Source organism: Delphinapterus leucas, chromosome 19 (genome assembly GCF_059928025.1).
Source record: "Delphinapterus leucas isolate spDelLeu-1000000601 "Yukka" chromosome 19, BTC_Dleu_Yukka2, whole genome shotgun sequence".
NCBI classification, from domain to species: domain Eukaryota; kingdom Metazoa; phylum Chordata; class Mammalia; order Artiodactyla; family Monodontidae; genus Delphinapterus; species Delphinapterus leucas.
Genome location: NC_143147.1, coordinates 9,270,179 through 9,287,701, shown reverse-complemented (window position 1 = coordinate 9,287,701; position 17,523 = coordinate 9,270,179). Strand labels below are relative to the sequence as shown.

General features: G+C 48.4%; 1 protein-coding gene across 1 annotated transcript in view; it reads right to left on the bottom strand.

Moving 5' to 3' along the window:
• Positions 1 to 428: 428 nt before the first annotated feature.
• Positions 429 to 17,523, bottom strand: part of TVP23C (trans-golgi network vesicle protein 23 homolog C) — a 41,446-nt gene continuing 24,351 nt past the window's right edge. The window contains exons 8-9 of the transcript XR_016388837.1: positions 17,410 to 17,451; positions 429 to 10,718 (exon numbers count right to left, since the gene is read on the bottom strand). The gene's annotated coding sequence lies outside the window, so the exon portion shown is untranslated. The remainder of the gene's footprint in view (positions 10,719 to 17,409; positions 17,452 to 17,523) is intronic.

Below are 17,523 nucleotides of genomic sequence, written 5' to 3'. Positions count from 1 at the left end.
GGGGAGCCCCTGGGGAAGGGGGCCAGAGAAGAGCCTCACAAAAAGCCAGCCTGGCCCGGCCTGGAGCTCTGCTCACAGCTCTGAACACTCTTCCACACGCTTCGCCAAAACACAGCCTTCAGGAGCAGTGAGAGAACGATGAGTTTGTCCCCAGAGAGGCAGCCAGCCGCAGTGGTTGAAAACAACGTGGTTTAGGTGGGAAGGGTGAAACAACCAGATTCAGGGGGTGCCACCTGCCTGAAAGCAGGGGTAAACAACCCCTCAGCGGGCAGGGCTACAGGCAGAGCTCCCGTCCACCTTAGCCACGAAGGCATCTCTGGCCGCAAGAAGGGGAGGGAGAACTGGACCTCACTCCCTACCTGGAGAGGGTGCCTGGCTGGCCCTCTGCCCCCATGTCTGTCCCCCTCTGCCCCCTGTCCCCACCCAGAAAGATGCCTGGACCTCACTGGACAATAGATCACATAGCCTTTTAGGCACTAACCACTTTCCACCATCAAGGCCCAGAAAAATAATAAAAGGGGAAATCCAATGGGGGGAGGGGTGATTGAGTGACATAGCAAGTTTCTGGAATTGGACCCCTTCAGCCGTACCCATCAGTCACCCTCAGAAGCAAGGGTATGCATGCAGAGGAGGAAGGTGGATGGCCTCCGCCCTTCCCTCCTGGTCCCCGCCTAGGAGGGACCGCCATGACAGTATGAGGGGGGCTGGCAGGCCCTACGCCCTGGGGACCCTGTCATGTCACCCTTTGTTTGGAACCCTCTGGCTCACCGCTTCCTTCCTCCAGGCCGTGCGCCCCGTCCACCGGAGCGGACGTGCCAGGGGTGGGGCTGGAGGCGAGCGAGGGGCGGAGGCACACCCTCCCCTCCAAGACGCCGGGCTGCTCTGCATCTGCTCGGACCTTTTCCCCTCTCTTCCCCTCCCCGGTGTTTCAGGCTGTTTCTCTCTCTCCCCACGTCTCTTCCAAGGAGACGAAAGTCAGACCTGCGGGCGTCGCTAATGCGTTCCAGGCGCCTGAAGAAAGCCTGGCGCGGCCTGCCCCGCACCCCACCCCTGGCCCAAGCAGGCAGGTGGCGCCACCCGATGGCCGCGGCCTGAAGCTCAGCGGGAAGGAGGAGGCTTTTAGGGTGGGGCTGGAGGTTTCCGGCGACCAGCTCAATTCAGAAGCTCTGGGTGGAAGAATTCCATCAAAGGTCCTTGCGGCAAAAGTTCCATAAATGAGAACGCTTCAGTCCTTAGAAAGGAACGGTGACGAGCACTAAAGATTTGTGGGGCGTTCGGACAGCCCTCTTTGTCTCATTTTGCTACCTCCGTAATTCTATCAACCTTTTTTTTGCTGTTAATTGCAGTCTGGAGCCCAGCTGGGTTGTTTCCAACGTCCAGTCCTTTGAAGAGTGGAGATTTGTGCTTCCAACCTCGTGTTAAACAAAACAAACCAAGAGAAGACGCTGTGCAAATTCAATTACCTAGTCAGTGTGTGGCCTGGTGAAATCTAGAGGAGGAGGGGAACTTGCAGTAAACGAAGCAAGTGGAAATAAATGATGGTCCTGTCTTGTTAAAAAGCCTCTGGAAGGAATGGAGAGACACCACAGGCCACTGATGTCCACTCGGACCCCAGACACGTGGGCCAGGGGGGCTGTGTCCTGCTCAGGCCCTGCAGTTGCCCACGTGTCCTGCTCCAACCTGGCCAGGAGCTTCCTCAGACACCAGTCTCCAGCGTCCAGACTTCCAGCTGCTCTTTATGTTACCGAGTCCAAGCTTGCTCTGCTCGCTACATGACAGACCAATGAATGGGAGACGAGGTGTTGAGGCAAGGAAGACGGCTTTATTCGGAAAGCCGGCAGACCGAGAAGATGGCAGACTGGTGCCTCCGATAAACCGTCTTATCGGGGTCTGGATGCCAGTTTCTTTTATAGAATCAGAGAGGGCAGTGAGGAAGTAAAGTAAAAGGGCCATCAGTCTTGCAAAACATCGCCTGGAATGACCAGCCTAGGTGAGGGGATGTGTTAGTTTCTTTTTTCTTGCAGCCATTCACAGGTGGGCACGGTTCCCTGAGGCAGGTCATTATGTACAATTATAATGACAAAAGCAACGAAAAGCAAAGGTTAAAGTCAAAGAAGCAGATCCAACGTGGAGACCAATTTAGCTCTTCCCTGTTACTTTTCCACGGGGCTCACAGGCCCCCGGACCCCTCTGTTGCCAGTCCCCATGTCCTACCAACCTCCCAGAATCCTTCTCGCTGGAATCCATCTTGGCTGAGTGATGCGTGCGCCACCAGGAAGGACCCTGAGTCAGAATGATTGGCCAGAGACAACCCAGAAACTAACCCCATCACCATAAAACCCGAGACTGCGAGCCACGTGGCAGAGCAGTTCTCCTGGGTTCCCTGACCCTGCTGCTCTCCACCCGGGCGCCCCTTCCCAATAAAGTCTCTTGCTTCATCAGCAGGTGTGTCTCCTCGGATAATCCATTTCCGAGTGTTAGACAAGAGCCCACTCTCGGGCCCTGGAAGAGGTCCCCCTTCCTGCAACATCTCCCCGTGCCCCTCCCCATGGCGTCCCTATTGTTTCTCTCTGTGCACCCAAAGCTATAGGTTATAAGACACACCGTGCTTTCAGAGCTGTTGGAATGTGTTTTAAGTGCTACTTAGAATTAATGAAACACAGGCCCTGGTTTATAGCTGCCTCACCCCGTGTCTAGGACAGTGTTTTGCATGCAGTACATGTTCAGTAAATATTTCTGTGCTTTGTCAGAGGTTCTGGCATCAAATCCCAGGGGAGGGAGTGATGGAGCAGAGCACGGGTTTGAGGAAGATATATGCAGAAACGGACGAAGCAAGACAAGATGAAATCCGGGGAGCCCTCCTCATGGGTCGGGTATGTCCGCTCCCCGTGGTCCAGGGAAAGGGTTCGGGGCTGAGGGCCCAGTCACCCCAGAGTTCCAGCTCTCTGATGGCCTGGCTGTCACCAGAAAGCCACTTCATCCCTGTCATGCCCCACATTGAACAATGACAAGTTAGTAACAGCTAACCTTTACCAAGTCCTAACCACACACCTGAGATTTTACACTTATTAATGTACTTTCCTTAAAAATGGAGAACCAGAGTCACTGGCCCTTTTCATTTTAAGAAGGATAATGGGAGGGGCAGCTACCCACAGGTCATGTGACCTTGGACAAGCCGCCACCCACGCTTCACAGCTAAGGAAACGGGATCACAAGAGTTAATCACAGATACCCTGTCTCCACTAGAGGTATTTTATAAGGACAAAATACAAGACTGAACATCAAAGAGCTTTGAAAACCTCAGAGCCAGACAACTGTGAGAGGTTATTATGGGCAAACAATGACATTACAGATTGGGAAGTGCTCACTGCCATCAAGGACAAGGGTCCTATTTCGCTCCAATGCATCACCATAAGAGAGACAGTCCCTGATCTCAAGGCATAAATTTGCCCCAATGAGGCCTTCAGAGACTGTCCAATCGTTAAGTCATTACTAGTATCAGAAAACAGAATATAGGGCAAAAAAAGCAGTAAGATGATCTTATTGCAATTTCTAAAGACGTTATAATAGATGTGGACATTTATGTATTAAATAAAAGTGTGTTGTGTGTATACTTTTTTAAAGGTGAATTAATGGACAGTTCTGGGATTTTGTAACCAACTCAATTTATAAATATTAAATTTTATATGGGCTTCCCTGGCGGCGCAGTGGTTGGGAGTCCGCCTGCCGATGCAGGGGACACGGGTTCATGCCCCGGACCAGGAAGATCTCGCGTGCCACGGAGCGGCTGGGCCTGTAAGCCATGGCCGCTGAGCCTGCATGTCCGGAGCCTGTGCTCCACAACGGGAGAGGCCACAACAGTGAGAAGTCCGCGTACCGCAAAAAAAAAAAAAAAATTAAATTTTATACTTATATTTTATATGTTTTTCCTTTTCATCTTTCCAAGATTGAATCTTCTAATAAATAGTTCATTAATAAATCATAGCAGGAAAAAAAAAAGCATCCTAGATGTTTCTACAGATTCCAGGAACCCAAAGGAATTGATTTTAGGTCCTGAAGAATTAGAATCATATAAAGTACCAATAGAGATAATGGTAGTCCTACAAAGAGGGAGGATAGAGGGGTTTTTAATTAGTCCCATTTTCCCTTGTCTCTTTGTTCTAATCAGAAAATCATTTCAGTCTCTATCTTCCTCCAGATCAGTATGGCCTTGAGTTTACAGGATGGGCTTCCCTTGCCTCCGCCTGACGGCTCAGGAGCCACTGTAATACCGCTCATTTCCCTTCTTCAGTAGTGTCTGTGACTCTGTAAAAATAACTTACAACAGCTGATATGTAAAAGTTCGGCAATCTGATACCTTTAAATAAGGTCAACATCAGACTTAATTTACAGAAGGGCAAGGGAGACTCAAGGAGCTGGAAAGTACGGCTTCATCAGCAGTCATGCAGAGCAGTGATTCTCAGTGAGCATCAGGACCCCGGGACCACTTGCTAAACACAGATCCCAGGCCCCATCCTCAGAGGGCTGGGGTGGGATTCCAGAACCTGCATGTCTCATAACCTCCCAGGTTACAGTGGTGCTGCTGGTCTTGGGATCCCACTTTGAGAACTACTGACACAAACAATGGTTACTGGAAGAGCCAGCAAAGACAAACCACGGAAGCCTTCTCTTCCGTTTTCCTTGGGAGGTGGGTTGCTACGGGCAAAGGAGCTGGGATTAGGTAAAGACTAGGGAAGACACATTGGGCAGGGGGACGGGTCTCGTGTATAAAACCTTTTCCACAGTGCCTCTGAGTTGGGCTGTATATGCGCCCTGGCATTCTCCATCGGAGGGCTAGACATCATGGAGATCTAAGGTTTTTCTTTTGGGACCAGATCCTGTCTGCCTCCCTGGGATTCCAAAGGGGCTTTCCCTGAGGTGACTCAAAGAGGCCAAGGCTCCAGGGGGAATTCTCCAGCACCAGTAACCATGACAGAGCCCACACAACCCCTGCAATGCTCAGGGGCTCATAAAGAAGGGGAGTACATGGTCCCATCCGGTGGTACAATGGGAGCTTCCCATCTGGAAATGATCTGTGTTGCTACAATCCGAAACTACTGGGAGCATTCTGTCTCTGCTGTGCATATTGATTATTAGATAAACACTATAGATAGATAGATAGATAAATAGGAGAGAGAAGGGGGAGAAAGAGAGATAGAGAAATTTTAAGTAGCCCATAGATCATTGAGATATTTTGCATAATGCAACATAGTTCAGATTTGGAAATACTGGGTCACACTCCCTGTTTACCACCTCCTGAGGCATCCATGTGTGTCAAGCAAACCAATGCTACCACCATGACCAGACCTAACTGCACCAAAGGAAGGTGCCCGGATTAGGAGTTCCACTGAACCAAGAGGGAGCCGGCCCCCCACTCCCCCGCTCGGGTAGCTGAAGGAAGGGAAGCAAACGGGCACCATGAGGCCTCCGCAAGTGCCTGGCCCTCCCTGGGCTTTCATTTCTTCCTCAGCAACGTGAGGATGCTGGCTTCCACCAGCTCGGGGGCCCTTGCGGCTCTGACCGACATGAACACAGTAACCTTCTGTTCTTTCACACGCCACCACAGGTCCCCTCTTCTCTATGCTATGCCCGGAACTTGCTCTATCATCAGATTTGAGTTGGGGGGTGTTGGATGCTCAGAAAGGCTGAGAACAGCCCATAGGAAACCAGGGCCGACTTCGCACTGTACGGTCAGACTCAAATGGCAAGGACCTTAGACAATGTTACATTGTGGGGTTTAAAAACACTCATTTCTAAGAGCCTGGGCTTACTGAGTCAGCGATCTGGAACATTCTCAAGACACTAAAAATATCCTGAGAGTGGACTGAATTTTAAACTGTGCTTTAAGAAACTTTCTGTGCGAAAACAATTGGGCATTTCTTCTTTAAAACAGTTATGCATTTTCTTTATTTAGATTTTTCACTACTGGAAAGAATAAGAAATACAGAGGGTGTTCGAGCCTCAGAGGGGAACTGAACGTCAGGGCCCATAAGGCCATCCAGTCCTAAGATTCTATCCAAAGAGCCAAGGTTCTACCCAGAGGACCACGATTTATAACCTTAAATCTCTCAATGTACATTTTCAAAGCAAAAAAGATAAAATGCTTTCTTTCCCTTCTGACTGACAGTTTGAGGGTTCCCGTTCCCGGCATCAACTTGCAGGACAAAGGGTTCTTTTCAGCCAGGAGTTGGCATCTGCTGAATGCTTAGTTCTTGGAATTGCCTGCCTGCTCCTAGCAAGACGTGAGCAAGATATCCGTAAACGGTCTGAAACAGGTAAAATGGACACCTGGGTCTCACCACCCTCCAGGCAACCTTTTCCTAATTCACACTAAAATACATTTGGGGACATAGGGAAGGCAAAAGTTCATGATACTGAAAACTGAACGTGGTAAACCACTGCCTGGATCCCAGCACAAAACAGAAGGAGCTGAAAGGAGAAAGTGGCTTCTCTGATGTTCTCAGATGGGCTCTGAATCCAGGGGCCGACAGTGAGAGAGGCAGAGAGACCCAGCGGCCGTCACTCGCCAGAAACCGCGGCATCGAGAAGCTGCCAAGAAGACGTTCCTTCCCATTCGGGGGGCTCGCCCAGGGCCTTCCCTTGGGCCTATGGATTCAGACTCCAAAGGTGAACGTGGACCATCGATCTGGCAGCAAACACACCCTTTAAAACTAAAATAATCTCCCCTCAGGTTGGAGCAGGCTCTTCATCCATCTGGTCTTAGCTCGGGCTGCCGGAACAAAACCCCATAGATGAGGCGGCTCAATCAACAGAAATGTATTTTCTCACAGTTCTAGAGACTGGAAGTCCAAGATGATGGTGCCAGTATGGTCAGTTTCCAGTGAGGGCCCTCTTCCTGGCTTGCAGGTGGTCACCTACTTGCTGTGTCCTCACAGAGAGCGAGCGAGCGAGCGAGCTCTGGTGCCTCTTCTTTATAAGGGCACAAATCCCATGGTGGGGGCCCTACCCTCATAACCTCATATAAAACCTAATCATCTCCACAAAGCCCCGTCTCCGAATACTTTCCCACTGGGGGTCAGGGCTTTCACACATGAATCTCAGGAGAGACACAATTCAGTCCACAGCACGTCCACCTACTGACCACCTGTTATGTGTCAGACGTGCTGGTTGCAAGGGATGCAGACGTCAAAACACAGACCTTGGCCTTACGGAACTCCCAGTTGGGAGCTTTGCCCACAGCCCCAGGGACCCCTTCACTGTGGGGGGGCATCCTTTCCCTGTCTTCGGGGGGCTTTTTCCTTCCAACAGCCCACAGATGCAAGTCTTTTTTGGACAGCTGCCCTTGGGCTACTGGAGCGGCTCTTCCAGAACCAGCCAGAAATGGCGGGGAGCCTCCAACCCCCGCTGGGTGTGGCCCGTGGCCAGCGATTGATGGGTAGGAGCCCAGAGAGCCCAGCTCCCTTGCTCTTTGCTCCCAGAGACGCACTCAAAACTTTCAAAGGCCTAGCTGACACTCCAGGGTTCCCCTTCAGAAACAGGCTGAAGCTACCCCTCCGGGACTCAGCCTAAAACCACACCCTCTCCAGCCTGCTCCTCCCACTGCTGTGCGGACACCAGGAGCACAAGGCTTGCAGGAGAATCGTCATCTCGGTATCCCTCCTGGGGGCGCCTGACCCAGAACCAGCACCTGGGTGAATGGGGCACAGCGCCAGGCTCCGTGGAGGACTTGCCACCCAGAGCAGCAGCGTTTCTCCACTCGGGAGGCTTCCCTGGGGGGCTGGGCCTGAGCAGCGAGACACCGGCTACTACGCTGGATGTGACTTTTATGACGAAATGTTACCAGAGTCACTTGGGTTCAGAGGAGAGAAATCATGGAGTATTTTTTTTAATCCTTTTTGCTTGTGGAGAACCAGAATCCAGAAAGGCCAGGTAACAGAAGACAGGCCTCTGAACAGCACACCAAGGGGTTGAGGCTGTAATTATCCTAAATCCCATCTTTCATCAGTATCTCCCTTGCTCTGGAGTCTCTCGTCTCCAGGGCAGATTGCAGGTTCCAGACACAGTGAGGCTTGGGGCCGCCACAGCAGGGCGCCAGAGCAGAGGCGACAGCAGGAACAGAGAAGAAAGCCTGGCGGTGCTTGTGGAGGGAACCCCAGGGGTCTGGAAGCTGGTGTGAGAGGTGAGATGGAAAATGGTTAGTGTCGGAGTGGGCTCAGGCCCCCGTAACAAAGCACCACAGGCCGGGCAGCTCAGACAAGACACTGACTTCCTCACAGTCTGGAGGACTCTGAGATCAAGGTGCCAGCAGGGCTGGTTTCTCCCGAGGCCTCACTCCTGGGCGCTTAGATGCCGCCTTCTGCCTGTGTCCTCACCTGGTCGTCCCTCTGCGTGTGTCTGCGTCCTAATCTCCTCTTCTTGTAAGGACACCAGTCTGGGCATAAAGCTTGGACTAGACGAGCCTGCGTGCCTGCCCACCTCGGGCCGCCTGGCGAGGTTGGCGCGCAGCATCTCACCCTAGGGGTGCAGGTTCAGAAATGCGGCAGGGTCCGATCGCCAAGTGCTGACCAAGCCCCGGTGAGTCAGTTCACACCCGGCAAACTCAGAACAGGCGGCTCCGTAAACTAGAGTGCCTATCTAATAATCTACCTGCAGAGATTTCTGGAAGGTTACTGAGTGCTGGTCATTTCCGTGGGACCCTCCTTTCCTGCCCTATCCCATCACCCCACACTGATTACAAGCTTTCCGTGGCCCCCAAACTGTGTCCTACTCGATTTCATGTCCCCGTTCACTCATTCCCAAATGTATCTTATTAATATTTGTCCACCCAGTACCGAACACAGCATCTCGCATGGAGCTGGTGGCCAACATATGCGTGTTGGTGGTCACGCTGGCAACACAGGGAGTGTCAGCTAAGGGCACAGGCTCTGGGTCAGAACGCTGTTTCTACCAAGTACCAGCTGTGTGACCCTGGGTAGAACCAACTGCTCTGAGCCTCAGTTCCCTCATCTTATCAAGTTAGGGTGATACTTAACAGAACCTCGCAGCGTTATTCTGAGCATTGACTGAATTAATCTATGCGCTCATTATACCCCACAGAGCAGCAAATGGCACACAGTGAACAGTATGTTCGTGCTGGTCATTTTTTTTTTTTTTAATATCCACTGTGTGCCTGACGCATTGCCTAGTTTCTCTCGTTAAATCTCCAAACAACTATCAGGCGATGTTGTCACCTCCTCCTCAAAGAGGTGGAAGCCAGGCTGCTCACCTGGTAGGCGGCAGAGAGGGGATGTGAGCTCAGAGCTGAGGCTCGCACCTGCCCTCTTTCTACTGCAGTGCAATTAGGCTGCAACCATCAGTGCTCACAGTCTGGAGCGGGGGCCAACATCGCCTCAGGCTCCACCCCAAAACTAAGGCGTTCAGAGATGTGATCAAGTCCCAACTCCTACCCTACGTGGTTGCAACCCTGGATGCTATATCAATATCCCATCCAAGTGCCAAAGCCTTTGCATTCCATCAGCCCCAAGGCATTCCTAGCATTCAGTGCCCCCAAGATGTCCCCCTGGCTCTCAGCCAGACCACCAGCATGCCGGCTGTGCCCACATACTGGAAAGCAGGTGACAGTTGGTGAAAAACATAGGCTGTGACCAGGACAGGATATGACCGTGCTTTTTGAATCCTAAGCATTCCTTCAGCCCCACGATGGCAGAGAGTTAAACACTGTCAGCACTAATTCTAATTAATTAGAAGCAACAGTCTAGAACCACGGCTGAGGCTGGGCTCAGTGGAAAAGAACTCCATGCTTGACTAGCGATGTCCGCCGGGGGCACAGGAGGAAGGGCAGCACACAAGATGCACGTTTGCCAGCCCTTCCTCAGGCCAAGCCCCTACGCTCAGGTATTGAGAAAGCACCTGGTAACCATGGGGTTTATTCCCGGGAGGGGAGGGGACGGGAGGGGGACATGAAAACATAGATGTGCCATGGTCCCTGCCTTCAAGAAGAAACACACGGAGGTGAGAAATCAAATAAAGATATAAATACAAATGATGCGTAGGGAAAACTGCTCTGTTTTTTTATGGGGTGGGGCTTTCAGGGACTTTCAGTTTTCTCATCAGGCTTTAAATACAGTCAGTTGTCGCCTGCCTCTTACAGAAGCCAGGCTATCAAAACCAAACCATAATCAACCTCGGGACTGGGCCCTGCACAGCACTGAGCCCAGCCCCTGTCGCCCTGCAAAACCACCTTCGGCAACAACCTGGCACGCTGCCCAGTCCCTTCATCAGCCCAGCCGGGCACGGCAGCTGCTCCAACCCAATCAACCACGACTCCTAGAAAGTGTTTCCTTGGGCTTGGCCCAAACCTCTTTTCCTAATTTCCATCCAACCGTCCTGATTCCGTCTTCCAGGGCCATACACAGCATGAAGAACACCACTCATCTGAGGTCGGCGCCTTTCCTGCTCCCAGTTAAGCAGTCCCAGGACTTGCCCTGTTTTCCAGGTGACCTGGTTTTCTCAGATCACCTAACTTACCCTGGGCTGGCTTCTTTGGATCTTCTTTGATCTCACAACTCAAGGCGGCTGCCTGCCTCTCTCTGGGCTCCTCCTCCCTGATCCTGGTGTCAAATTGCCTCCAGGCAGAAAGCTCAGGCGATTATAAGGCTCACTTCATTGTTATCCCTTTTCTCAGGCACCACAATTGTGCACCACCTGTTGTCCGATGCCTGGGAGAAAAAAGTTCTTTTATGTATTTTATGTATCCTGTTCAGCTTTCCAACTGTTCACAATGGGAGGTTAAGTCCAGGCCTTGTTATCACACCATGGAAGTCCCCACAACATACATTTGTGATTTTGAGAGCTATTTCTGAGCGTTTTTAGAGATCCATCCAGTTGAGAGTCCCATCAGAATGTCTGGTCCGGGAGCTCTCCAAAGGGTTTTTTATGTCTGAATCTATACAGGTGCTGGCATATATGTTATCACTCAATTCTCACAATTCTGTGAGGTGGGTATTATTACCTCCATTTATCAGATGAGGAACCAGGCTTGAAGGGATTAGCAAGGTGAAAAGTGATGGAGCTCCACACCCACAAGGAAAGAACCTGGACACTGACGGGGGTGGGACCAAGTTAGACACAGCCAGAGCTCCTCCCTCTAAGCCCCAGCCTCCCAAACACATACCTAAAATTAAAGTGTAAATGGGAAAATGTGTGCTTTCTAGTGCCTGCGACTCTACCTGACCAAGAGATCTTTCTAAAACTCCGGCCTGATCATGTTTTCACTCCCATGTTTCAAAACTGGGCAAAAGGGACAACTCTCTTAAAAATATATAAAGAACAGACAGACTCAAGAAAAGCAGCCTGAACAGACTAATAACAATAAAAGTAATCAAATTAGGAATTTAACACACACACACACACACACACACACACACACACAATCACCCTACCTAGAGTTTCAGAGGCAGTTTCTATTAACATTCAAGGAATGGATAATTCACATTTTGCACAAACTGTTCCAAAGGAAAGAAATATTCCCAAACTGATTTTATGAGGGTAATGTGACCTTGATGCCTTCCCACAAAGAAAACACAACACTCAAGCTGTTCTTCCAATGTACCACCAACTATTAAGGAAACAATAATTCCAGTGTTAAAGAAGTGGATGATATAGGGAACAAGGGAATGCCTGCCAGCTCACTTTACAAGGCAGTCATACCCTTGATATCAAAACTCAACAGGACAATTTGAAAAAGAAAAATTTCAGATCAGTCTCACTCATGAACATGGATGAAAAATATTCTTTTTTTTTTTTTTTTTTTTTGTGGTACGCAGGCCTCTCACTGCTGTGGCCTCTCCCATCGCGGAGCACAGGCTCCGGACGTGCAGGCTCAACGGCCATGGCTCACGGGACCAGCCGCTCCGCGGCATGCGGGATCTTCCCGGACCGGGGCACGAACCCGTGTCCCCTGCATTGGCAGGCGGACTCTCAACCAGTGCACCACCAGGGAAGCTCCGAAAAATATTCTTTTAAAATATAAAATCAACAACAACATGGTTGGACTTGGAGGAGATCATGCTAAGTGAAATAAGTCAGTCAGGCAAATACTGTATGATATCACTTACACATGGAATCTAAAAAATAAAACAAACTAGTGAACATGACAAAAAAGAAACAGACTCACAGATATGGAAAACAAACTAGTGGTTACCAGTGGGGAGAGGGAAGTGGGGAGGGGCAAGATAGGGGTAGGGGATTAAGAGGTACAAACTACTACGTATGAAATAAATCATCTACAAGGATATACTGCACAGCACAGGGAATCTAGCCTCTATAATAACTATATAACTATAAATGTAATAACTATAAATGGAGTGTAACCTTTTTTACTGAAGTATAGCTGAGGTACAATATTATATAAGTTACATGTGTACAGTATAGTGATTCACAACTTTTAAAGGTTAAACTCCATTAATATAAACCTATACAATATTGTACATCAACTATACCTCAGTAAAATATTAAATTAAAAATAAAATAAGGACTTCCTCGATGGCGCAGTGGTTAAGAATCCTCCTGCCAATGCAGGGGACATGGGTTTGAGCCTTGGTCCGGGAAGATCCCACATGCTGCAGAGCAACTAAGCCCATGCACCACAACGACTGAGCCTGCTCTCTAGAGCCCACAAGCCACAACTGCTGAGCCTGCGTTCCACAACTACTGAAGCTCACACGCCTAGAGCCCGTGCTCCGCAAGAAGAGAAGCCCCCACTCACCGCAACTAGAGGAAGCCCACGTGCAGCAATTAAGACCCAATGCAGCCAAAAATAAACAAATTCATTTTAAAATAAATTTTAAAAATAAATAAGTAAAATATAAAATCAAACCCAATTAAATATATTTAGAAATGGTAAAGTAAGTACTCAAATAGAGAATTGTAACTGAAAAGAGATTCCAGAAGCAGGCCCACATGCGTGCAGAAATTTAATTTATGGCAGAATTGGTACTGGAGATCAATGTGGTAAGGATGGATATTTCAATAATTGGTTATCCATATTGAAAATAAAAATAAATTAAATCTAGTGTTAGTCAGCCATGTTGCTGCAATGATGCTGTATAACAAACATGCCCCAAGATCTCAGTGGCTTACAACAAACAACATTTCTTTCTCACGCACATACAGGTCTGTACGCCAGCTGTGACATCTAACAGTTCAGAGTCAGGTCTGCTCCAGCTGTCTCTCATTCTCTGAGCCAGGCTGGAGGAGAAGAGGGGACCTGGGACATGCACTTCTCATGTTGCAGGTAAGGAACCCAAGAGGGTAAGCCAAACTACATAGCACGCTTAAAGTCTCTTGTTGGCTGGGGCACACATTATATCTGCTCCCATTCCATTCACCAAAGCGAGTCACATGGTTAAGTTCAAAGAAAGTCAGAAAGTGGAGTATATTCTGCCCACAGTGAGCCATAGCAAGGACACAGAGGAAAGGAAGAATTGTTTTAAAATAGTACAATTTACTACAGATCTCTATCTCATACCATACAAAAAAAGTTCATCTTAGAGGCTTAAACACATAAAGGTAAAAGACAAAGTTATGAAACTTTTAGGAGAATATCTTTATATCCTTAGGGTAAGAAAAAGATTCCCAAATATGATGCATAAAAAAGAAACCATTAAAAATTGATAATTTCAACATTAAAAGTAAAAGCTTCTGTTGATCAGAATTTCAAAATGAGATGAAACATTTGCAACATATATCAATGGTAAAGGATTAGTATCCAGAATATATAAAGCACCCTTCCAAATAAATAAGAAAAATAGACCCGTGCATATGGCAAACTTGATATTTGACATAAGCAGCATTACAATCAGAGAGAAAAATCTGAACTGTTTTGTACAAGGTGCTGAGACAACTGACTGTCTATCTGGGGAAAGATAAAAAGAGATCCCTGCCTCACACTGTATACCAAAATACATTCTGGATTATTTAAAAAGCTGAATATGAAAAGCTACATTGTCATTTTAAAAGAAAATATAGAGTACCACTATGCACTGCTTAAGGAACAAGTGTTTTAAATGAATACTGAAAAATCAAGTCATAAAAGGAAAGGCTGACAAATTGACTACATATTTTTTTAAAGCTGTTATGCCCAAAGACATCCTAAACCAAGTTAAAATTGAAGTTACAGAACACATGTCATGGACAAGGGATAAATATCCAGAATATTTAAAAGATGTCTTGCTAAACAAAGCCTTGCACGTCTGAAGAACAATGAGGAATCTCCCGTGGCTGGAGCACACAGTGGTGTGTGTGCGTGCGCGCGCATGCCCAAACGTCTGCATGCTAGGCTCCACGCTCCTGCACAAGGAATTCTTTTGACTTAGAAAGCCCTTTCCCTGTTTTCTTCTAGGAGTTGGAAGAGACTTCAGGGAAACTAGTCTTTCCTTCCTTGACGCTTCTCTGGCTCGTTTCACATCCTCTGAGACAAGCTTTAAAATGCTACAATTCATTATGATTAGTATTGCAGTGGCAGCTTGGGCTATCATAAGAAAATACCGTAGATGAGGGGGCTTAAACAACAGAAATTCATTGCTCACAGTTCTGGAGGCTGCAAGTCCAAGATCGAAGTGCCAACGTATTCAGCTTCCGATGGCAGCTCTCTTCTGGGCTTGCAGACGGCCACTTTCTCTGTGTCCTCACATGGCCTTTCCTTGGCATGTGCACATGGAGAGATCTCTCTCTTCCTGTTCTTATAAGGCCACCAATCCTATTAGATTAGGACCCGCCCTTCTGACCTCATTTTACCTTAATTACCTCCAAAAAGCTCTACCTCCCAATAGTCACGGTGGTTAGGGCTTCGACATAGAACTGGGGGAGCCAGGGAGGGGACACAACTCAGTCCTGGCAGGTATTCTGCCTCCACCACCCCTGTTTTTTAAAAAGCTTTCTGAAATCTGTACAAGTCTTGAGCAGCATCTGCCACAGCCCACCTCTGTCCTAGGGCTTAGGGTATCAAGATGAGTTTGGTTGTCGTCAGGTTACTTCTGTAGATACGGCTAACGAAGGGATGCGTCCATGCTTCTAGGAGGGCAGCGTGACGAGATCCCAGAGAAGAGAGAGGAGAAGGTGAGCAAGTGTTCCAAGATGTGTTTAAATGCTCTTCAAGTAAGAGGTGATGCCATCCTCTCTGAAGTGGTGGGAGGTATGAAACCAGATGCCCAAGAAGGCTCCCCGAAGGACGGCATTTTTAGCCTAATTTTTGGTGGATGCTTCCACCATCTGGGTGGCATCCACTATGCTGTCTCCATATTTTATCAGAAGAGGCTGCCAGGCCTCAGAAGGACGCATGCAGGGCTGGTCTTTCAGAGACCATAGGCACTCATAGATCCACAGTTATCCACTCTTACCTAACCTCACAGGTTGTGGTACATTGTGCCTCCATCCCAACAAAGACAAGTAGCATCAGTGGCTGGAAACAGGTGCCAGCAGAAACCTAAAAACAGAGACAGCGGACACCCAGCGTTCTACAAGGACCCCCACCCAGCTCTTAGTGGTGGCAGCAGCCCTGCTCCCGGCCCCAGCTGGCGATGACCATCAGTTACTTCGTCTTCATTTCTTGCTGTTCAATCCAGGGGGCCCCGAAGGAAGTAACATGTGACTCAAGACACCGAAAATCTGTACCTCTCCAGGTCTACAGTTGAAAGTTCACTTCCGCCCAGGCTGTTGGAGCGTCAGTACACACTCAAATAAGGTTTGTTGGGTGCCGCTGGGTCCCTGGCATTGGTCAACAAGAAAGAGAGCCTCGTGCTGTCACAGCGTTTGCAGACCACTCGGAGAAGAGTGATGGTTAGTTTTAGGTGTCAAGTTGGCCAGGCTACAGCACCCAGGTCTTTAATCAAACGCTAATCCAGGTGTTGCTGTGACGGTATTTTGTAGATGTGGTCAACACCCACAATCCGCTGACTTTAAGTAAAAGAGATTTTACCCTTGAGAATGTGGATCGGCCCCATCCGATTAGTTAAAAGGCCTTAAGAGCAAAACTGAGTTTCCAGAGGAAGAAGGAAGTTGGCTCAAGACCAAAACATCAGCTCCTCACCAGGAGTCCCAGCCTGCTGTTCTACCATACTGACCAGCACTGGCCAGCTCCCACAGCTGCATAAGCCAATTCCTTGAAATAAATGCGTATGTGTGTGTGTGTCTGTGTGTGTGTGTGTGTGTGTCTGTGTACATGCACTAGGTAGGTAGATATAGATATGGAGAGAGAGTTTATTTCAAGGAATATATCCATAAGATGTAAATACAGACATAGATCTATAGATATAATTTACATTTATATCTCCTACTGGTCTGTTCCTCTGACTGGTACAAGGAGGCTCACACATACACAAGGCATTACTAGCCAGTGTCCTACGCGCTACGACTGGGGGAGCATCACATGCCGTACTTAACGGTGTGAGCCTAAGTCGGACTCTCCAGATCTGAATCTTAGAGCCATCATGCACTAGATGCACCATGACCTGGGGTCAGTTCTTATGTTCTGCAAGCCTCGGTTTCCTCACCTGTAAAATGGAGATAGCATCTTGCTCCTGAGGTTAATGCAAGGGGTCAAAGAGGTCACCTGCCTCGCCCAAGAACACGCCGCTAGGAAGCGTGAAGCCAGGACTTCAACTCAGGACTGTCTGCCACCAGTGCTCGCCCCCCTAACCCTCTGCCGTCACCTTCTCCTTGGGGATTACACTTCAGCTGTTTCTTCTTTAACAGACGCTCTGCCCAAAACAGCCCACATATGTTGTTACAACTTCAACTCTGTTCTGCAGAGATGCCTCTTAACTTCATAGCTTCTGCCCAATCCTCAGGAAGAATTCCATGCTTCCATTGCATTCTGGTACTTGGATGTGACCACTGGCTTCAAACCCAGCATATCTTAAATTCAAACTCATCATCTTTCCCTGCCACTGACCAGTCCTGGCTTCATCTCTCTCTAGTTGTATGACCCTGGGAAAGCTACCGACCCTCTAAGCCTCAGAGTCCCCATCTGTTCAATGGAGGGAGGGGGGTGGTGATATGAGGAAAGCAGACACATATCCTGTATGTAGTACCTATCTCGGGGTCTGGTACATTGTAAGCACTAAATATATGATTGCACTTAGTCATTCAGCATCTATTCATTCATCAGCACTGGTTTTAATTTATTCCACAGTAGGAAGCATGGACTTAGTCCTAACCCACTACTTGCAGGCTAATTTTCCAGGAAAACTATCATTTCCCACTAAATCGAGTAAATAAGATGCTACAGTATGGCTGTTTCCTTTCCATTTTATGTTGGTGTATTGCCATCTAGTGGACAATGCACAAGTTACAAGCAAAAGAAGAAAAGGGCGTGCAGACAAAGGCGATAATCCTACAAGAAATGTTTACCGTGAAGACTGGTCCATAGCATTGTTGGATTTCAACAACTATCTGAAAAACATAAATAACAAGATGTGCTCTGAATAGAAAATAAATTGTAAATGAACACTACAGTAAGTTACC